This window comes from Centropristis striata, chromosome 9, assembly GCF_030273125.1.
Source record: "Centropristis striata isolate RG_2023a ecotype Rhode Island chromosome 9, C.striata_1.0, whole genome shotgun sequence".
Classification (NCBI taxonomy): Eukaryota; Metazoa; Chordata; class Actinopteri; order Perciformes; family Serranidae; genus Centropristis; species Centropristis striata.
In genome coordinates this window covers 37250513-37274011 of record NC_081525.1, presented here as the reverse complement: position 1 = coordinate 37274011, position 23499 = coordinate 37250513, and the positions used below count along the sequence as shown (strand labels likewise).

The following is a 23499-nucleotide window of genomic DNA, read 5'->3' as shown; positions in this document are numbered from 1 at the left end:
CACACAGTTTACGTCACTTAGGGATTTAATGAGTTAAGGTGAAGCATAAAGCTGAATATGGAAGATTCTAGAAGATTAAAAGTGTTTGATACATGTCACCATGGGTTCTTATGGGTTAAGAACCTTCCTTCCACCTAGACCTTCATACTACAGAGCTGTAATGATGCACTGCCATGTTCTGAAAAGACAGAACACCTTGGTTTCCACAACTCATCTTTATTCCTGTTAGTGAAACTACTTTTCTCTGTTGTAGCTACAGTTGGCCTGAACAAAGACTTCTCCTCTGGACAAAGGGAACTTTCTTTTTAAGTTTTAATTGCGGATGCTACAAAGTCACAGCAGCACGGGATGATAACGTAAGCAGGATGAATAATGTTAATAAGTATTACAGTGCTGGTGCAGGCATTTTAGCTGTGTAAATGAAGATAAGACAGAAAACAAAACAGCAAATAGCAAGCAAACCAAAACAATGTCCTACAATAATATCAATGTCAGACAACAGTAGGCCTTATTATAAACTCCACAAAGGAACTTCTATAACAATAGCCACAGCGTGCCGAATGGAAGCTTTTTAGAGCGTTTTTATGGCGTTTCTTTTAAAATAAACACCAGATTATCATGAAATATTTACTTATATAATGCACATGCAATCATAATATCTTATTCATTCATTTGTTTTTTGGATTAAATAAAAAAAGAAATCATATTTAATGATGGCAGGGGGACTGTTTTTCATATTTTTTCATGAGTCATATTCTGATTTGGTGCCGCTGATTAGCAGATTGTATCAAAAAGACTGTCAGATTGCTGCCAGTAGCTTTAATAAGAAGGGGGGAAGAGTGAGCTGTACACATGAGCCCTCAAGCCTATAGAAGTCATTATTTCAGTAAATTAATTATTCATAAATCAAAGCTTAGAAGTGGCTTTGGCTGCTGGCAATTTAATGGCAAGGTCCAGTAGGTTTTAACACCTTTAACACAGCACCAGCATTATCCATTGACGGTGCTCTAAATGCTCTTCAATGTGGTCATTTTGACGTTAAGTCCTCCACAGGCCATTTGGATTCATGTCTTGGGTCAGCATGAGGATGTGGAGCGTTCAAACACAAACCCCAAAGTGTGATAAAGCAACAATTACGCTTGGCTGGAGGCTTATTGAGATTTAATTTTAATGGGACTAAATTATTCCTCTGTTGTGTTAATTTGGGCTCAATGAGAAGACTCAAATGCAAAAAGACATTAAATTCAAGGATGGAAACTGCCAGCAAAACTGTTTTTAAGTTCACTGAGATACTATTGAATGTAATTACAGTAAAATGGACATTTAGGAATTGTAATTAGAATAAAGTGCTCTTAAAGTGTTTCCCATAAAATATGGATGCTGAATCATATGGCATTGTTTTCTGTGAACCACAGATGTTTTTTCAGTGATTATGAAACATTTTCAGCATCCTTTAGCTGGCTCATCACCACAGTCTGCAGGGGGAGGAGGGTGGGGTGGTCGGGCGGTCAATAAAGTCATTTTTCTTTAGATTAACCAAAACCTTGATTTCTTCCCCTAACCTTAACCGTATAGATTTGGTATTGAACATAAACAGGTCATTTTCACAATTTTAACCACGTTTAAAGATGCAACCCAGTGCACTAATAGGGTTTTTCCCCACCACTATGAGAGCAGATTGTTGTGATTCCACATATCAGTGGTTTTCGTCGCCCATTTTCAATCTGGTGCCGGCTCTGTTAGCACCATTTTTTGTTTAGAGATTACTCTAAACAAGCTCCTATGTGTTTAATTGAACAGAGAAACAACATGTGAATTAAACGTTTTGCGTTTGCACAAGACTGCTTTTGTGTGATCAAAATGAAATCATCACTTCAGGCTAATTGTGATTCACCTCCTTTCGGTACTTTCCACTTTGTCATCACCCTATTCCTTTTTTTCCACCATGAGAGCAGGTTGTTGTGATCCCTCATATCTGTAGTTTATTGTCTGCTTATAATGCCAGCCTTTATTCTGGTGCCTGAGTTCTTTGGGTGCTTAGAACCATTTTTGTTTAGAGTGTACTGTTAATGAGCTACTATGTGTTTAATTGAACATAGAAACAAAAAGTAAATTAAATATTTCGATCTTACATAAGACTGCTTTTGTTTGATCATAATGAAACCATCACTAATTTTGATTCACCTCCTTCCCACTTTGTGGGACACATGACTAAAAAAATATTTTAACTGGAAGAAGCTTTGAATCATTCTTATGGTTTAACCTCAGGTTAAGCACAGTTGCACAACCGTCTGCTGTTCCTTAGAATAAAGTTTACAATGAACAGTGCCCTCTCTCTGCTATATGTGCCTCTGGTGTGAGCTCGTGTTTAAATGGATGACGAAGGAGGAGGACGAATCCGACTTCTCATTTTGCAACCATGAAATGAAGTCGACAGACAGTAAACAAGTTTCTTCCACAAAAGCTCACTTTCAGGAAGAGTTTCTTTTAAGGATCTGACGGTGCAGAATTAAACCCAATTAGCAATTAATCAATTCCATTCCAGTGGCTGCATAATTCTGCTTCAGGTTTTGGCACTAACAGGCTTCAGGAGTCTCTTGTGGATGACAGCAGGGAGCAGTGCTGGAGATGCTGTAGCTCACACAGCCGCTAGAAGACAAACGCCGTGGTCCTCCTCCCACCTCCCCAACGCTCCATGAGTGCAGCCCAAAGGAGCAGGAACTGTTTTGATACACCGATGAATGGGACTTTGCCCTGCGCTGGATCCCGAGGTCGGCTCTGCGTGGAAGTGTGGCGCATGAGCGGACAGAGGGACAGTCTTTTTCTTTCAGTGAGACCCGAGGTGGAAAAGACGCAGCAATGACAGAGCAGCAGTCGTGCGCAGCGGCAAAATAGACCAACTATTGTGGGGACGGAAGATTGATAACACAACTGGGCGAGCAACGAGAGCGGCAGATGTAATTTCCAAACGCTGCAGCTGGTTTGGTGCCAGTGGTGTGCTGGATGGGTTATTATTGCGTTCTTCTTTTCATCAGCCACTGCTTCCAGCGTTTCCACATTACTTGGAGATCTCGGACGGCTGTCTGTGAGGGAGTATTGCTGCAGAGACTAACGGGGAATGCCATGTGTCGTTGCGCGACATAGAAGCTCTTTGTGGGCTGTTTTGCACCGGGGACAGGTGGTGCCGTGTGTGTATGTGTGCGCGCGTGTATGTGTGTGTGTATGTGTGTGTGCGTGTGTGTGTGTGTGTTGAAACAAGCAGGGGGGCACGGACACACAACCCCCTGAGACAGTTGTCTTAGGGATGTCAGGCCGGCGTACGGGATCAGTTTTTGCCAGAGACAGGTGCGACAGGGAGGAGTAGTTTACAAAGCCCCACACAGGATCTGGTAACGCACTAACGAGCCTCCTCTCTCCTCTGATCACTCGGATTTTTTTTGGATCCAGCGGGACTCACAATCGCCTCACACTGCCGTTGCTTGGCGGCACCTTCCCCACGATAATCAGAGGTAAGTGACCCGAGCTGTCCGGAGTGGAGGTCTTTTGGTGGGTGGTGGTGGTGGCGCTGCGCTCTGGGGGCACAGGCTGTGACTGTCGCGCTTGATGCTTTGGCTAAATTGTTTCGCCTCTGATTTAACGGAGGAATGTAGTTGTGGGAGTTGCTCAAGACGAGCTGATCTGTGATCCATCGCATCTTGCCTTCACAGTAGGTTTCATTGTATAATTCTCAATTTCATACTGCGTAGCTTGCAGCCACGCACAAAACAAGCAGCTCTGAGCTGTCCGGAGCCTAAGAGGCGCTTCACCATCCATCCATCTATTGATTGGATTATTGACACGACTCACATCGTGTGATTGAAATTGCCTGAGAGTTATGTATGTGTATTCTCCAAGATCATTTGTTACTGTACGTTGTGGTGACAGCTATAGTGCTGGCAGTGTCACTCAGCCACTTTAATTAAAGCAGTTTTCCTCAGTGAGCTGTTTAATTTGATAAATGTGGCTCTTGCCTTGTTGTGTTAGGAGAGATTTTGCCCTTTTTTTTGACATCACAGTTGATTTTTAACTAGAAAACCTCATTTAGTTGCAGAACTGTGGCAGCAGATTGCATGTACCTTCACCGTAGGATTGGTCAAAATGTGCCCACTCTTTGTGCCTTTCTCTCTGTTTGTGTAATCTAATGTTATCAGCTAGAGGTTGTGTATGTTCTACAGTCCTACCCGCTGGGCCCTGAGTGTCCACTGCTCCTGCCTTCAGGCTCTGCCATCCCTCCCTCCCTCTTCCTCTGCAGTAGCTGCTATCTTTACAGTACATTGAGCTAGTTGGCTTGATAGTGTCAGAAACACATTTTGTTTGTGTTTTTGTTGTTGTTGCAAAGACCGCTTCCCTCTCAATAGCTGGCTCCGAGTCTTCTAAAGTTTCTCCATTTGGGAGCCGCATGTTTTTGTTGTGGCCCCTATTTCAAATTCAAATTTTCTTTCAGCTGCCTTTTGTCCAGCGGCGAGGTTTGTGGACTGGAAAAGAGGGACAGAGAAGTAAGTGAAGTCCCAAAGGGTCAGAGCATTCCTATAATGAACCCTAGTGTGTGTGTGTGTGTGTGTGTGTGTGTGTGAGAGAGAGGAGGGAACAGCAGAAGGAGAAAGCCACAAAAGAAAGTGAGACAGTGCTCCTTGTCCAGTGTGAAGGTAGATACAGCCAAGGGAATACCAGCACCTCCACTAACCTTTCTGTCACTCTCACTGTGTCAATCAGCTTTGGAGGACAAGAGCCTCTTTAATTCCCCTTCCTCTTTGCTGTCACCCACTCTGACAGCCAAACTCAGGGGTGCTGCCACAGGTTACACAGAGATCCTTCCTCCCTGCTGCTCAGATGCTACACCAGGGGGTGATGTGCTGCACCAGACTCTTTTTTTTTCCTTAACAGAAATAAAAGTACAAACAAGACAGATGCAGTAGGTGGTGAAAGGGAAAGAAGTTAAGATGAAACATGAAAGGGAGAGATGATCATAAACTAGATATTGTCTAATCGTGTGAGTCTTGCAGCTTCTTCGGCACAGCAGAGGAGGAGTGGTGCCCCCTTCTCTCATGTGCTGACATCCTCTTGTAGGCCCATCATGCCACCTGTAATTACAAGAGAAGCGCTATCAGAGGGAATGAATTAATAGACAACAGAGGAAATACCTGTCTGATAACGATCTCTGATCTTCTCATTGCACCGGATCTAGTTTCATTTGTTCAAGGACAAACACTTTGTAAGAGTTGAGAATAGAATCATTTTGCCGGTGCTTCGAGTCATTTTTAGAACGTTTTGAGGGAAAATCTACCCCAGAAATGATACTAACCAAGTGCAGCACATGGCTGTGAACGAGAGCTGAGAACCAGAATTGTCAAGAGGCAGACCTTGGAGCTGCTGCACTGTTAATATTGCTGCAACCACTACAGAAATATTACCACTTAGTGAAGATTTAACCCTCAAATAGTGTCATTAAAGTTTAGTTTTGATGATATCCAAGGCTTTTATAATCAGCTTGCTCACAGGAGAATTTCTTTCTGCAGGCAGGGGAGAAGGGATTAATGTTTTCTCAGTCATTATATAAATAATCAGACTGCAGGAAGCCGTACTTCTGCCAAAAGAAATGACTCAGTAGGGGGCAAGATTGCACAGACATGTAAAGCAAACATAAGGAAGGCAATCGAAGGAACGTTGTACCTGATGTTAGAGCTGATGTCCTGAACACTAAAAGTGATTAGTGGAGAAAGCCCAACAGGAAAGAAAAAGCAATAGTCGCAAGTAAAAACTTAATAAAGGAGAAGGATTTAGTGTCAATGGAGAACTCAGATAACAAGGCTAAATGTGTGCCCAGGAAAGCAGGCGGGGGGTTTGTACCGTTCCAAGGTCCCAGTGCTGATGTCAGTTTTTGGCGATGTTTTCTCCGTCCCCAGTGCTTCTGCTCGCAGCTTAACAAACTGCTCACTGAAGCTTGGCTAATCCTTGGCTAGCAGTGCCCAGTGATTTATTATAAAGTTAGTTAATTTGGGAAGATCTGCGACATCCCACCGTACACACATACCCCTGACAGATCCCCGCTGTCTTTACTGCGGAGTCTGACTCGCCAATTAGTTTGAAGAATTGTTTTGTATGTGTGTGTGTGCAGGTCATTAAGAAAAGAGAGGAAGACAGAGTGAGAGTTTGCCCACGTCTATCAGAGAGAAACATAAGGCACATTGTTCATCACATCGTGTCTGTTTGCCTTCCTGTCGTGTACGGACTTTGTGTGTGTGTGCAAGTGTGTGAGTCAGTCCGTCTGTGCCCTATACAAGTGTGATTCAGCACTGTCCAGGCTCGGTTGAATGGGTGCCCTGTTTGTGCCTCGTTTCTGACGCCAACAGCCGCTCTGCACCCCTTGCCTCCGAGCAAGTGTTGCGCCCTATGTGCTAAAATAACAGGTGCCTTTACACAATGACTTAATCCCTCTTTCCCACCTCCCCCGCTGCACCCTGCTGGGGTTACGACACCTGTGGGCCCCGGGCAGCTCCCGCTTAGAAATAAAAAGTCAGGATTAGTCAGACACAGCTTGTTTTCCCAGACAAGAACAGACCACAGGTGACTCTTCAAAATCACTAAATACGATAGCAAATAATTTGTAGAAACCTGGATCACATAAAAGATGGAGTGGGTGAGAGCAGGAATGTCATCAAAAACACCTTCTTCAACAGCTTCTTATGATCTAAACTGTGCCCATTTTGCTGTCCTGCACCTACACTTAAAGGGGCACCCCACTGATTTTGCACATGGTAGTTCAATTACTCATGAGAAATATGACTCAAACTGTGAAAACAGTTGTCTTCTGGTTATGTCTGACTTAAAAGAAAGTCTGTGAAGGTTGGATAATGTCCAATTGGTTAGCATGTTAAGATTAAGTTGCTATAGTTGACGTGTTTGCAAGCTTATTTTACTGGAAAATGTTCAGACTATCTCTGAAAATGTACTGGAAAGTCCTGGGAAATGATCTGTACAAAAGAGTGGGAACCCTGGTCAGGATATCTTGGCCTCTGCTACTTCGATTTCGATCATTCTTAATCTGTCTCTTGTGAGTCCTCCATCTTTATGAATGTCCATTATTAAACTGCTGTAGTAGCCCTTTAAGTCCACTTGGCAGTCAGTGTTTTTTGTGCACTGCTTTACATAAGGCTTAAATTATAGGCTCGGTTCATCCATATTACAAAAAAAACCCAACATACTTTCTCACTTACTGAATCTGGTACAATATCTATCCATGGAAATAGTTTTGGCTTTGGATGTCTCTCTCTCTCTCTCTCCCTCTCTCTCTCTCTCTCTACTCCAACACAATGGAGATGAATGGAATTTAGTAAAACTTAAAATGTTATAAAAAAAGTGGCCCTATTGCTCTAGATCAGAGATCAGAGAACTTAAATGCTGGAGGGGGCCACAATTTTTCATCAACACTACCACAGGGCCACATATAGGACCGTACACTTAACCAGATATGATGAAACTGCAATTTGAAATATGTTTACAGTGCAGTAACTTAATATATTTCATGCTCAAATGCACGTTTAACAGTTTAAATAGGAATACAAAAGGTTTAAAGCAAATAAAAAATAACAAATTACTGTGATTTCTTTTTTTTAACTGCAAGAACAGCAGACCAACATTAATTGCAAGAAGTAATTTTGTGCATTTTTACACTGTGCTTTTAAGATTTCATGCTCAAATGCATGTAGTTGTACTGAGGTCCACTTCAAGTGAGGGTGCGGGCCGTATGTGGCCCCCGGGCCTCCAGTTGCCCATCCCTGCTCTAGATAATTAGCATGTTGTTAGCAGTTTCGTCAGGGCTATTTTGTTAGGAGAAAGTGTTTCCAATGAAAGCAGCACATACCTCTAGAGGTATAGTTGGTGATGTAGCCAATTTGCACGAAAACACCCTATACGGTCTCTTCAGCTGAAGTTTCTCTTTGGCAAGAATGAGTCATTGAGTCAAACATTTTATTCTTATTATATAACAATATTGCACTAAACATATGTGCAGGAACACCTGCGTTTCCTTTCCTCTCTCCTGAGCATGTCCAGTCTGTCTTGTATTTCTCTGGGTTTTGGCTGAACTCAGGCGGACGTATTAGAAGCGTCCTCTGTGGGCGCATAGCTGTCGCCATCTACATCAGTCTGTTCTGAGACTGACAGACTGATAGGAAATACTGTTGAGCGGCCGAGTCTGGGGGCTCGTGTTAAACCTGGCACCCCAGCTTCCTTTTTCTTTTTTTCTCCCATTCTTTCTTCACCATTCCTTCCTGCATTTTTCCCTTCGCACATTCTGCCTCCATACCGCAGCTCCCCTCATTACCTCTCTTCTCCTGTGCCCCCTCTCTCATCGTGTCCTTCGCTCTCCCCTCCTCTTTTCTTCCCCCCCTCCCTCCCTCCCTCCCTCTCTCCTCTGGACCTTGATGTCAAGGCCTCTCAGGCAGTGTGGTCTCTGTCTGCAGGCTGTCAGGGCAGGGACACTGCCCACTGGGACCCTGAATGGGACAAATTGACCGTAACAATGTTCCCACTTAGCATGTGGAGCCCGGAGAAAGAGAAGGTGAAAAGGAGGGCCTGATGATTGAGGAGCAGGCCAGCCACACTGGGCTGGGGGAGAGAGGGAGGCAGGGAGGGAGGGAGGGAGAGCAGGACAGCTCTTTGAAATGTATGAATTGAAGACTTACATTAAATCACACATCTCGTCTTTCTAAATCCTCTCTCCACATATCCTCTTCTCTCTTGTGCACTCACACACGAACATACGGCTTTTCTTGTTGTTATTTGCCCAAGGCTAGTGCTAGGGTTGCCATAGCAGCAGGATAAACACGTTTGCCCATGACCCTGCGAGTCCTCACATATACACACACACACACCTCATTTTCAAGGCCCAGATGCCTTCCAGGGGGAGGTTCGTAAAGCCTGGCAGTTTGATCTGCACCAAGGTGCTACCGCAGCCCCACAAAGGGTCAAGGATCAGCCAGCCCCCTATTAAAATGCAATAAGGGCTATAGCCCGATGGGACCACCTCCGCCATTTAATCACACACCGCTGCTCCCCCATCATCTCTCTCCCTTTTATCTTTTAATCACTTGTTTTTCCACTCCTGTCTTCCTTTCACTCTCATCTCTCCGTCTGTGCTTCATGGCTGTTATACATCCAGTGGAATGCCAAGGCAGCCAGAATAGATGAGAGAGTTCAAAGAAGGAAGCACCAATATAGTCAATAATAAGCGCTCTTTCATTTTTCTTTAAAAAACTCTCCTTCTTATGGGTGCTCTCATCGGCAGCCACAGGCTAGTCTCTCCTCGGAGTTTGTAAAGTCTATGATTTCAATATTTTTTTTTTGTCTATGCCCTTTAACTGTGACAGAATGTCTTGGAGAAGTTGGAGCGATATCCTGTTGTGTAAGCCCGAGGTGGCTCAGTACGACAGGAACAAAGAATGCAGCTGCTATCACCAAAGGCCAAGTGGCTGTTGAATAAAGATGCTTCCCGTTGGTAAAACTGGTATTCCATGTAGGCTTATTGTACCTCCACAGGGGGAGTGTGTTCTTGCATGTGTGTGTCTCCTTTATCTGAGTAAGGTAAGGTAGACACTGGAGATTCTTCCATTCTCTGCAGCGGTGAAAAAAAAAAGAGAGAGACATTTCTATGAGTATAAACTCCATCCTGCTGGCAGCGAACCATGAGTGATACTGTGGGAGACAGGATGAAAAGACGGGCAGACATGTCGGAGACAGACACCAACTTCTACTTCCTGGACACGGATAGCAGTGTGTGTGAGCTGAATTTCTTTCACGGCCTGTTTGCTTGTCATTAAGCCGCGTTCACATAGCTTCCTCTCGCTTTCTCTCTCTCTTTCTCACACACACATGGTGGTGCCTCTGTCGCTCACACTCTTATGAAGTCTCGGTGTCAGCAGAGCCCCAGTTTGTTAACAAGAAGAGACTAATGAGGGGCCATAGTCAGGCAGGGAGTGGACAGGCTGGTCCCGTATACCACCCGGAATACATGAATACACACTGGCACATCGAGGCGCACGCTTGCATATTCCCAGACATACACAAACACACACATACACACACGCTCAGAGCAAAGTAACAAGCCACCACAAGCCCAAAGCAGCAGATTCAGCACCAGGAGCCATACTGCAATTATATTATTTTTCTCCTCTGACATGATAAAAATAGCAACACTTACTTCTATTATAGCATTCATATACACACTGTGAGCACCTCCTTGGTTTTATTTCCCAAGCCAGGTTGCTATGATCACTAAGCAGATAAGTAATAAGACTCAGTTTAACGGCTGGATTCGGTGGGAGGCATTGCGTAGAAGATGCTGGTCACACACATCCTGAATCATTTCCCGCATCAGCGCAGCGTGAATCTGAAGAAACCATGCCCTCTGGGCCAGACTGGTATTATCCTGCTGCTGTTTTATAGCTGATTCATTTCTTAGGGGAACTTCCAGCCCAAATGGCTCTATCCTGTAGTTTTATGGTCGCAGTGAAGCTGCAAAAATAAAATGAGAATGTTCTCATTGGCTTACTGCTGTTGACAGAATTGTTTACTACTCTAGCTGCAGCTTCAGCTATTGTTACTGTGGTGTGTGCTTGTGTCATTGTTGTTTGGGTGTTAAGTTTGTGACTGCACTTTTTAAAGGGTCAGTTCACCCCATATATAAATAGTTCTCCTCTTATCTTTAGTGCTATTTATCAATCTAAATGGTTTTGGTGTGATTTGCTGAGTGTTGGAGATATCTGCTTCCTCTCAAACATAATGGAACTAGGTATGTAAGAGAGCTGACACTTTTCCACTAAGTTGCTGCCTAAACATGATGGTACCTTTTCTACAGTGTTTCAGGTTGATGTAGGGAGCTGGACATGCACAGAGTTCTCCTTGCTGAAGCATAGAGCTCATGGAGACAGACCAGGCTAAAGTTTCCCTTTAAGTAACTGGGTCATGATTTGTGGAAAGAGACTTTGCTGTTGAGTTTTTTGTATGTATAAATGTATTAGCAAGCCATATAGTATTTTCAAGTAAAGGAAGATACTCAATCTTGAGCTGATATCTCGAACACTTGGTAACTCACACCAAAACAATCTATATTGATAAATAGCACCACGGGTTAGAGGAAAAATATGGATTTCTGATTTTGGGGTGAACTGTCCCTTTAAAAAAATGTAAATGTCTGCTCATTCTGCTGCCAAGCAACCACTTGTTTTGTGCTTTGAAGTAATTAACGGCCTAATTTGTTCAGTGACCTGGGGGAGTCAGTCATGCTGAAGAAACAAAAAGAAAACTCTGGCTTGCTGGCACCGGGTGCGGGGCAGTTGGCGAAAGTGGAGGGACGGAGCAGAGACTGCGACCTGCTGTCTCTCTTCACTCTGACGGCGGAGCGAAGAGAGAATGCGGAGCGGTCGAGGCAAGAAGGGGCAGCGGCACGTTGACGGCTGATGGGTGAAGCTGAACTGCGAGGTAAATGGGAAAAGTGTAGAGGCAGTGAGCAGAGAGAAGGGAAGAGAGGTGGAAAATAGTGGGAGAGTCTTGAGAGGATGCTTGTTCAGCCTCTGTTGCTGTTGGAAAGTGGGTCCTTGAACATACTCGCCTAAATTAACGGCTCAGAAGCACCAATTAATGTACAGCCTCGCTGTGGGTCTCTGCTGTGCCGAATCAAAGAGGTCTTGCTGTGCAGTGCGTCTGCTCATCTCCTAAGCATGTGTGCATTCACTCACATACACACACACACACACACACACACACACACACACACAGACAGAGGGGATTTTGGCCAAGAAACTGTAGCCAATGAGTGAAGAGATGAAAGTGGAGCTAAAAGCTGAATGTCAAGGTTAAAGAACAAAAGGATGGTGATTTGTGCTTTGTTAATAAGCAGCAAAGGGATGAAGGGAAGTTTGATGGCTGTGATGAAATAAGGAGTGGGGGAGGAGGAGGACAGAGTGTGTTCTCTGAGGGCGGGAATCACAGAATCAGACCCAGAACCCATCTGGAGGCAACAGGTCTGGTGACAGCAGGCGGGTTCCCAATCCAAGTATCCCAGCCACGGGTGACAGCCAGGATGGGAGCCAGGGTGTCCCCTTGTCCAAGACCCCCGGAGACCCAGCAGTCTGTACCGTGGTACTAACTACTTCAGTATGACAGCTAGGCATGTTTGTTATGGTCACTTGTGGATTATAATTGTTCAAATTGTAAGTGGATGGCTGATATTAGCGCTTCTGTCAGAGATAAGTGGATTCTGTGAGGAGGGTGGACCGTTTGTATACTGAGGAGTTATGTGGAAATGATAGAAAGGATTTAAGCTCCTTCACAGCAAATCTGTTAATGCAGTACATTATGTCCCGGTCTGAATTCATTAACATTAATTTCACTTGATACAAGGAACCGTAACAATAGCAGCCACAAACCAATAAGCCACAAAAGCAAAAATAATTGATATACTACACACATAACAGCTACTTGTAAAGCCTGCGTGCTGTTACAATAGAGCTGTTGATTGGCAAGTCCTCTGTGCCGGGGTTTTCTGTGGTTGCTGTGCATTCAGAATACCATAGCTAGCGTGCTCACAGTAGCTAGTGGGTCATTCGTATTTGCATGTAAATGTTTTTCACCCCTTGGCTTGACTGGTGGGGCAATCAGAATGGCTCTCTGTCTGCATCACTAAGAGGGAGGCTGCAATGACTGACTGTGACATTCAGAGCTCAGGCCAGGCTTCACCCTTTGCTTTCATTCGCTTGTTCGCTCACACGTTCATTTCTGTGGGAGGGAGAATGCGAAAGACAGGAAAGGGTGTTTTTCGTGTGTGTTGGTGTGATATCTCGTCAGTAGACCCTATAGTGTGTATTCACAGTCCCATTCTTAACGGCTTGATTTGCTCTAAACATGAGAATCAGACCATGTCATCCCACATCCTCCTACCTCATCATCCAGCCTCAGCTTGGCCACCTCCAGCATCCCATGGCGCCACCGAGATGGACACTTGCAAAGCCGTTTCTTGCTCTGACCAGCGTGACACACACACACACACACATAGACACTGGCACACACACACCTCCCACATGGCGATGATGGATACATGTGCAAATGCGTATCTGCACGACGGAGGAGTGTTTGTGCTTGACTCATGTAGCACATCCCAGGGTTTGGCAGTCTGTCAGCCATTTATCAGCCTCTGTCATCAAATGAAGCACGGCCCTTTAGGTCTCCGAGCTTCACCAGCTTGGGTTCTCTGCTTACTGAGCGAGGCGGGTAGAGGGGACGTTGGGGGACGAGGAGACTCAAGAGGAACGGGATGTTTTGAGCATAAGTTCAGTGAAGAGATGGAAGAGTTTGTGAGGACATAAAGAAACCAAATAATCACTTCTCTGACTGGTGGAATGTGTGTTTATGCCATGAATATGTCCATTTAATTGACTTTATCTAAACATGTCTGTTAAGGCAACCACAATGCTCCACTGCTGAATTATTCTGCTCCGTCTGGTGCTCATATTCGCAAAAATAGACTGATAAATTGGTCAGCCTATATTTTCGAATCGGAGATACACTACCGGTCAAAAGTTTTAGAACACACCAACTTTTCCAGAATTGAATTGAAAATGATGCAGTTTAATGTCTCAGTGTAGTCTGAAATTAATGCACATTTGCAATATTTAAAATTCTTTATTGAGCATGATAGTGTTTTGAAAGTAAAAAAAACATTCAAAATCACATTTTATGTTGGACTAAAGGACTAAAAAAAGACACAAAATGACCAAAAAAAGACACAAAATGACCAAAAAAGACACCAAAAGACACAAAATGACTTAAAAAAGACACAAAATGACCAAAAAAGACACTAAAAGACACAAAATGACTTACAAAGACATGAAAATAATTCAAAAATGGACAAAATAGCCCAAGACTCCATAGAGTTAAGTTGTTAACCCATTTCTTGTTCCCTGAAAAAGGCCTTCTTGTATAATTCTGAAATGTACATTATTTTTCAGTTTTTGTTAACCTTACCTTTTTTTATTTACCTCTGGCAGTTCACCACTTACCTTTGTACCCTTTCAAGCTGTTCATTTGACTTGAACTGCTTGAATTTCAGTAAAAAACTGGAAAAATTGGTGTGTTCTAAAACTTTTGACCAGTAGTGTATATTGATGATATATACATGTATTGGTGTACATGTCTCCCAATATGCACCGATATGGATATCAATTGCATTTGGAAACATAAGAAATCAAGAAAATAGCAAACCACATATTGAATATGTGAATATCAGCTGATATATCAATATTATAATTTTAACTCCTCATATTGAGATCAGCAATTGGCCCCCAAAGTACTGTATCGGTCGGGCTCTAGTTCTTGTATTCATCCCAACACTGATGTAAGCGCATCCTGCTCTATGACTGAGTATATGAGTCTGTCTGCCAATGTGGGATGTTGTGTGTGTATATACAGTCTAAATAAACACAAAACCTATTTTAAAAGTTTCCCTTTCCAGTTTACGCTGGTTTACGTTTGATGTGACAAGACTTCAAACATTTCTCTAATCCTCCTCCTTGACATTTGAGCATTCAGTTGTTTTATCCCAATTATAGGATGTTACTGTACAGCTTGTCTGCTGCTAAACGGAAACATTGGTTTGTTGCTGTGATTATGTGGTCTTTTCTGTAGTTTGTAGTTTCTGTAGTTATAAGAAGCGGTGGCACCTTATGGGCTTAAACGTCTGCGTATTGGCCTTTTTATCATGCAAAGAAAGCGTTGGCTCTAGCTTGTTTGTGTCTGGGCTCACCGTGTACTGATTTGACTCCTCATCATGACTCACGACTGCTCTTGTTGACCCTGTCCTTACCCGGCTGGCGACATCATCACCGCGCCGCCTCGGCACCCTGTTGTGCGTATCAACACGCACCTCACTTGTTACCTGCTGAGTTTGCTCTAACCTTTTCAACAATTATCTGCTTGCTCCTTATAAATAGCCTTGCTTGTTCTGTCTGTTTCATTTCAATACCAGCCACGCTCTCCCCTGGCTCTCTGCAGCAGCAGCGGTACAGAGAAACTCGATCCCAGAGTCTAAACTGAAGTAATAAACAAGACAGAAAAATGCCTGAGAGCCAGCTCTTGCAAGCCTGAGATATGTCATGTACCATGAAACATTAAGGGTGCTGTCACCAGCATTGGCTGGGTTTTTCCACTTGCATGCATGTTGGAGAAGAATGCCGTAAAAGCTGTGTTGTTGCTGTAGTAGCGAGTAAACAGAGACCCTCGCCAAAATAACCCAAATCATCATAGAAACATGCAGCCAATGAATGAGCTCTCAGATCTGCCTCCTGCTGTCTCAGCGTGATTCTAACTTGTAATAGAGCATATTTTTTACTCAACTTTTATGTTATTGATGACTTTTGAGTGAGCATGTTTTTAATTGTGCTACCCTGAGGGGGCGACCTGAGTGCTTAGAAACGCTGGTGAGCAAATCTCCTGCCAAATGTTAAAGATGGCAGTTATTCTTGAGTGAGGTTTCTGTTTTCTGTGTGTTTATTGCCTGCCCGCTGGACATCGCCGCTCCTCTCTGGTGAACACTCTTTTTTTTTTTTTTTCACTTGCTTTCTCTCAGTTTTTTTTGGCTCGGGCCGCTTCACCTGGCATCGAGATCCTCTCTGCTGTCATCAGCACCATTAACGGCCACAACAAAGTATCTTTGAAGCTCTGCAGGGCTTAGGCCATAATAGGAGGACAGCTCCAGGCTCACACTATAATGGAGGTAAAGCTCAGGGGCTCCACTGTTTGCTCCTCTAGTTCACATTTCTGTCCCCTTTCATAAGATATGGCTCTAAAGACATCTGGACCAATTACTCTGTCTGTCTTCTCGTCTAGCTCTCCTCTCTGTACCAGCCTCTGACATTATAGGTGATGTTGACAAATGCAGCGACATGGATCATAACTATACAGGACAAATGGTGAATGCACGACAAAAATCGTCGTTCTCTGGAGCTATATCCTAGACAGAGGTAGAAACTGCTGGAAGCTCAGTATTTATTGCTGTCTATTGCTTCTGTTAATTGGATGCATTACGTTCATTTCCTTTGCCGCTTTTCAAATCTTAATCAGATGGTTAATTTACAGTTTTGCAGGCTTTAACCAGCTGTCTGCGAATATCTTCATCTCCATCTCGTCGTCTTCTGTGTGTGTCTCCATGGTTTCCTGTGTTTGTTTAGTCATCGGGCAGGCAGCGTTTTGTGTGTCAGAGTGTGTGTGCCCCTGACGGTGTGTGAAGGTATGTGGGGAGGTTAATATAACAGTGTCTTCTGCCTGGTCTGGCATTAATTCAATGAGGCCGGTGAAAATGTGATGGGGATTATTTGTCTGGCAGTCAGTCCACAGAAAGAAAGACCAAGCCGCTGCAAGGAGCCTTCATTAATATAATAAGACTCCCTGGTTAGCACAGCTAGCTTGCTTCATCGTCTTTATGTCAGACACACACACACACACACACACACACACACACACACACGAAATCTGTGAAAACCCACAAAAAAATACTATACGATATACTTCCCCATTGCCAGTAGATGATTATGTCTTTTTCTGGTGTCATATTTGACGTCGCAAAGGCACCACAATTTACTTTAACTTCAGCAGCTCTTTTGCGAAAAAATTTAAATGAACTAAAGAAAGATGGCAACATTACTATTCGACATCCAGAAACACCACCAGTTAGCACATCCACACAAATTGTATAATGTATAAGAAAAACTGAGTGTGTATTTGATAAGTTAATTTACATTTGAATTGACTGACAACAAGGCAAATAAACTCCTTCATCTGCTGCCAGAGGAAAACCTCGAACATTTTTAAATTTAACTGGGTCGAGCTAACATGATTTAACATACTTTGGTATTAAACTAGCTCCGTGCAAAGTGAGTAAATCTGATGTTCAGATGCGCGTCTGCCTTAATTAAGCAGTATAATTATAAATGCTGCAATCTACTGATTGAAACATGATGCCAGTTATATTGAAAAAGTATTTAATTTTCTCATTTTTTCAATCATAAAACTAGTGCATCCACACCATCACTGCCGCTCAAAGCTGGAGCCGATAAATCCCGTTACTACTCCAGAGTCATTTGTCCTGGATGTAACCTTCTCCACTAAAAACAAAACTCAGATGTTCGTGGGTGATAGTGGGTTATTTTTTCCAGTGGGAAATGGGCTAGAGACACCTAATGGCTGCCCCGCTTCACTCTCCACGGCCACCTCGCTTCTCGTTTATATATTTTTCACTTTCACAATTCACAAAAAGCAAGCCAGGGAAGCTGATTATGCTCTCTGCAGTCACTTCTCCTTGTGTTTTTCACCATCAGCTCAGCATTTCCTTTCCATTGTCAAGTCGGTTCCCTGGTGCTGATAAGGAGTAATTGCCAGCGTGGCAGTTGACTTGCTTCTTCCTTGAGAGTTGCCATCCAGGCTGAAGCAGGCTTTGAGACTCTTTTTGTTACCATGAAAAGTCTACATCAATATCTTTGTCTGGAGGTGGAGAGATTTCGTTTGCATCTGATAATCCCTTTTCACTCCTGAAATTAGTTTCTCTCTCTTGAGGCTAACATGCAGAAGCAAAATTACAAATGAGCGAGGATTACAAATGTAAAAGTGTGAAACAGAACAGATAGGGAAATGAGTGGAACAAGTGTGTGTGGGTGTGCATGTACCTGAGTGTGTGTTTGTGTGTGTGGAGGAGGCCTCTCTGCCAGCAATCAAGGACTCTTGCTGGGATACTCACCTGATTGAAATGAATAGATTCCTGGATAGTGGATACAGGAGGAGGGAGCGGCAGCCGGAGGACTCATCAGTCATCACACACACACACACACACACACACACACACACACACACACTCCGAGGCTGGCTCAGTGGCTCATTAATGCACCTTAGCACCACTGGCTACACCAGGCACTGAGCCAACCCAAAAACAGAAGCTAAGAGGCGATGCTCACCGTGGGCCACCCTGGGCTGGCGAGAGGGATAAAGCTGAGCCTCTGGCAAGTTTTAGGTATCACTCATTAGTATCCATACACAAACTAATGAAGAGCCTGGAGAGAAAGAGAGCCAAAGAGAGAGAGAATGCACCAATCGAACTGAAAAAAGAAACAAAAAAACACACACACAAATCTCAGTATGAGCACTTAAAAGCAGCTCAGCTAACAACCGTTGATGTTTTTTCGCCTAGGAGCTGATATTTAGTTAGACTTAAGGCTTAGGAGTGTCTGTGTAAGTGGATGTAGTGATAAATCTTAAAGCAGAACACTCTCCCCGAGCCGAGAGCTGCATTGTGGTGAACTAGTTCTCCTTCAATCTGAGTGCCAGGGGACGCAGACACACAGGGGAGGCTAGGTATAGAAATAGCCTGAGTTTTTGTTCATAAACACAACCCCTGCCTCTTGGAAACTTATGTGTATGTGTTTGGGTACCAGAACTCTTGCATCAGCATGATTATCAGGAGCAATATTGATTTTGTCAAAGCTGTTTCTGGGGTAAAATATTGTTATTTAGTCTGTGTTTACGTCAGGGCATTTTGTTATTGTTGTCAGGCAAATCGGTAGCCTTGCTCAGAGCGGGGCTGCTTATTTTTTTAAGGCTCAGCGAGTCTACAGCCAAGGCAGCTAGTTTCTCTTCCAAGGGCTCCTGAGAGTCAACCCTGAGGACCTGGACTAATTCTTCTGCATCACATTACCATTCTCATTAATGTGACTGATTATACACTTGGAAAGAGTGGGCCACAGTCGTGAGCCAACCAGCCAAAGTGTTTACTGGCACACAAGTGTGAAAAATCAGAATGCCCACTCGTGTTGAGTCATTTGTGTCTTAGATCATTCTGACGGCTGCGCACAGACCTTTGACATCTCATTTTCGGTCAGAAATTGATTTCCATCTAATTTAGATGGTGGTTTAGCATGTGAGGCTGAGCTTGTGCTGGCGTGTCAGAGTGTGTATGTGCTTATGAAAGAGAGATGTTGCCAAAGTTAGAGTTAACTTCTTGTTTCATGGTTTTGATCACACATTTAATTAACCTTTCTTGGCTTACAGTTGAAATGTGAAGGATGTTATGTAAACGAATGTACTGCATTTAATACCTGCATAAAATGTTTCTAAAAGGTTTCCACTGGAAGAAATATATTTCTTAACAAGCGAGCAAGTGGCTCCAAATTTATATCCAGTTTTTATAAGAAAAGCAGAAGTTGTTTTTATGGTATGATAATGTTTCCGCTCGTGTTTATTGCTTGAGAGAGAACACAACAAATGCACAAAATAGCTCTGACTAAAGAATGAAAACAAGCAAAAGTGTGTAAAGTAGAAAATGACTGTCTTGGTCTTTTCAGTGCACTAAGTGGTGCCCCTGAATGTGTGAAAAAAGTAATAAGACTTAATGTATGAGCCATTTTTGTGATAATTAGATGTTGTGCAGAGACTGTTTAAAATGCAGACAGACTTCAGAGGATAGGAAAACACAAAGCTGCAGAGCCATCACCCTGTCCCGACTACAGCCATTATTTGTTTCATTACGACTGGCACACAATATAAATACCCTGTTATTTTAGAAAAGTGTTTTCCTTTCCTTCGCTCAGAATAGCAAAATGGAAATAGTTCTGGGCCTGACTGTTGCTGTGTTTAGGTGTATTTCTAATCAGTGAGCTCCTTAATATAGACCACGGCAACCTCCCACCATTAGATACGCTCTGTCGGCTTAATATAGAACAGAGATCCCATCTGCTTAATTCAGTTCAAGTCAATCTTTATTTATAGGGCAGGGACACATTTAGGAGCAAGAGTCAAGTTTACAATTTAAAAAGACCCTCCCGGGCTTCAACAATCACATTACAATAAAGGAAAAGCAAAGAAATTAACCGAGTGCATTAAAACATGATAACAGTAGCAATAGTTTAATCATGCCCTAAATGAGATCAGTGAAACGTGAGAAACTACCCAGAGCATTAAGCATCCAAGATCCAAGTTATTCCAAGCAGAAGGAGGCAAATGGTCCAGGATCCCCCTCTAATGTAATGGAGGGTGTCAGTGTGTGAAATGCAGACTGGCTGGTTTTAACTGGTTAATAATAGTTATATAATAATAAAAGTCTGCTGTGGATGGCTGGTGCTTTTTGTGAGAGAGACCTAGATATTATCAGATCAGCCTTGACCACCATGAGGTTTCACCCCCCTGTAGTATCTGTAGATCTACATATTAGATATAATAACAGATCTCATAGGGAACCAATGGAACATCGAAACATAGAGAGAGAATATCAACTCAGGAACATTGACTCACTCCCTCATTTCAAATCACAACTCAAAACACATCTGTTTAAAACTGCTTATTCCCTCTGATCACAGTTACCCTGTCCAATCTATCTTTTGTATTGAATTGTTATTAATTCTGTCTATTTTATTGTATTTTATTGCTGAATCTTTTTTATCTTTTTTGTACGGCGTCCTTGAGTGCCAAGAAAGGCGCCTCCAAATAAAATGTATTATTATTATTATTATTATTATTATTATTATTATTAGAATATGTATTGACTGTGTGGTTTATCTGCACCTACAGCACAAGTTTGAAAATAAAGGCCAGTAAGCTAGCAATTTAAAGTAACTTGCATTTAACTTCTAATGCTTAAAGTCACAACAGCTAATTATGAGATCAAATGGTCACCAGAAATTGATTTAAAACAATACATATTTATCAGTTTTTATAAAATGTATGACATAATAAAGTATTAATTGTGTTAAAAATGCTACAGGGATGTAAATTATCATTACAATATTAACCTTTAATACATTCGATATATACCCAACCTCTCTTTTTTGTCCATGTCCTGATCCGATCAGAGAGTTAAGTTGCACATAGTAACTCCAGCAATAGAGAGATGCATTATTGACTGATCCAAAGTCCCGCCCCCCTTTTATTTTTGCTAGGTCAGATAAGCTTGATGCTGGTTCAGTGTGTATTCCTCTCTGGACATCAGGCAATATTGCTGCCATAAAGCCCACAGTAAGGACTGCACTTTTTTTCTTTTAGGATGCTAGGCATTATGTACATCCACATGAACACCAAAAGTTACTTTACATAAACTTAAGAGATTGCCAGTGAAGATTTTCAGGGGTATGAAGTGTTGCTTTGACACTTCCCCCTAGCCATAATTTTAAAACACACAGCACATCTCAGTATACACTACTGGTCAAAAGTTTTAGAACACACCAACTTTTCCAGAATTGAATTGAAAATGATGCTGTTTAATGTCTCAGTGTACTCTGAAATTAATGCACATTTGCAACATTTAAAATTCTTTACTGAGCATGAAAAATGACCAAAAAAAGACACAAAATGACAAAAAATGACAAAAAAAGACACTAAAAGACACAAAATGACTTAAAAAAGACACAAAATGACCTAAAAAGACACAAAATGACTTACAAAGACACGAAAAGAATTCAAAAATGGACAAAATAGCCCGAGACTCCATAGAGTTAAGTTGTTAACCCATTTCTTGTTCCCTGAAAAAGGCCTTCTTGTATAATTCTGAAATGTACATTATTTTTCAGTTTTTGTTAACCTTACCTTTTTTTTATTTACCTCTGGCAGTTCACCACTTACCTTTGTACCCTTTCAAGCTGTTCATTTGACTTGAACTGCTTGAATTTCAATAAAAAACTGGAAAAATTAGGGCTGGAATGCCATCGGATGACATGTGTTATGGATGGATAGATTTGCTTCAACTTTATGGAACTTTGATCATGAATCCTGTTTAAAAGTCAAGGTTGTTGGGCGGCACAATAGTGTGTGTAGCTGCTTGCAGCAGTACCGACGCTTTCTCCATTGAAATGAATGGCCTTGCTATATGCAATGTCACACTTGTGTGTTTGGTGTGAAAGCAGGCCAAGAATCAGCCCCAATACTGCTCACTGACCACAGTCTTTAATCTTCTATCGTCATTGTATTTCTGCCCTCTGTCCTCCCGCCATTGACCTGACTGAAGCCTCTGGCTATCAGAAACAATTACCTAGATTGTGTCAATAGAGTCAGTGGAGCAGGTGAACGCATCAGTATCCCTGTGTAAGTCTCAGGTCAGTGACAGTGAATGAGGGCTAATGGCCTTCACTTACTACAGTGTGTGAGTTCAGCTGGAAGAAGACCAGCTCGGCCAGAGAAGCTATGTGCCTCTCCACAGGGACCTTTGTACCAAGCTGAGCAGAGTGGTGCTTTCAGAAGAAACAAGGCACAGTGTTTCTCTGTTTGTGTCTACATATGAATTTGTGTTTCCACAGAGTTTTCTACCCCACCGTCCAGCTGACCTAGAGTTCGTCCAAAGGCCACACTACAACAAGTTTCTCCTCTCTTCGTCCCTTCTTCTGTCTCTGTGGGCGTCGGCTGGGGCATGAAAAGGAGAACAGTCTGGTTCTCTTCCAAAATGATTTCCATTAAGTGCCTTTGGAAGAATGCAACTTGGTACATGCCAGGAAAGGAAAGAAATAAATGACCCTAGAGTGAGAGCTTCAAGTGGACCGATCGAAGTTTGTTTGGAGGAAGTTGCTTCTGCTTCTTGCCAAGGCCCGGCAGGGCAAATTGAAGTATTTGGAGCAGCGTAGAGAACAGCATGAGGTGGAGAAGGAGGATAAGCTAGAATAAATGAGAAAGATTGCTGGAGTTTGGAGGAAGGTTGTTGCTACTCTGCATGGCCAAGCCCGGGATATAGTGGAGCTTAGGAGAGGACAGGCCAGACGATTACAGCAGAAGAGGGGAGAAAGAAGGTGAAGCCAGACGAGTAGAAAGGCTTGAAAACTTCCATTGAAATTCAATAAAACGCTGAAGAATTGAGGAGACAGCAGAACGAGTGGGCAAAAAAACAAGAGCTAAGGGGAAAGCAATGTTTCCCCTTTGCGTGTTTGTAATTGTTCCGGCGTATGCATGTTTTCTCCCCCCTGTTGCTGATGCAATTATCATCCTGAGACCAGGGGCGTTCTCCCTGAAGTTAGAGTGCTTGAGACACTCGGGTGGCTTGATGGAGTTTGGCACCTAGCAGTGCACAGACAGGGCCTGGAGACACCACTTTGTTAATTAACCAAAAAGACTAAAACTGACACTCCAGGCTGATAAACAGCAACGAGGTGAACGTCTTCTCCTCCCCCCTCCCCTCATGAGAGAAACTCCGGAGAGAAAAATCTTCCAGGTAGTTTAAGGCTGTTTGCTTTTCTCACAGCAACAAAAGCTGGGAATCTTATCGGTTGGGGGAGGGAGGGAGGGGGAGGTACCGATTTCAGTATCATTTGGAGCCTTTTTGTTGTGGAAGGATGAGAAAATCTGCCTTATCATAAGCCACTGCATTTACTTTATGTGCCCTCACTCTTTGATACACGTTCAGCGTATTTTCTGTCATTTACGGGCATTTTTCTCCATGCTGTGCATTTA

The 23499-nt window shown here is 42.9% G+C and overlaps 1 protein-coding gene across 1 annotated transcript in view; it reads left to right on the top strand.

The window, feature by feature from the left end:
* The first annotated feature begins 3249 nt into the window (after positions 1-3249).
* Positions 3250-23499, top strand: part of sema6bb (sema domain, transmembrane domain (TM), and cytoplasmic domain, (semaphorin) 6Bb) — a 154122-nt gene continuing 133872 nt past the window's right edge. Inside the window, exon 1 of the mRNA XM_059340848.1 lies at positions 3250-3509. The gene's annotated coding sequence lies outside the window, so the exon portion shown is untranslated. The remainder of the gene's footprint in view (positions 3510-23499) is intronic.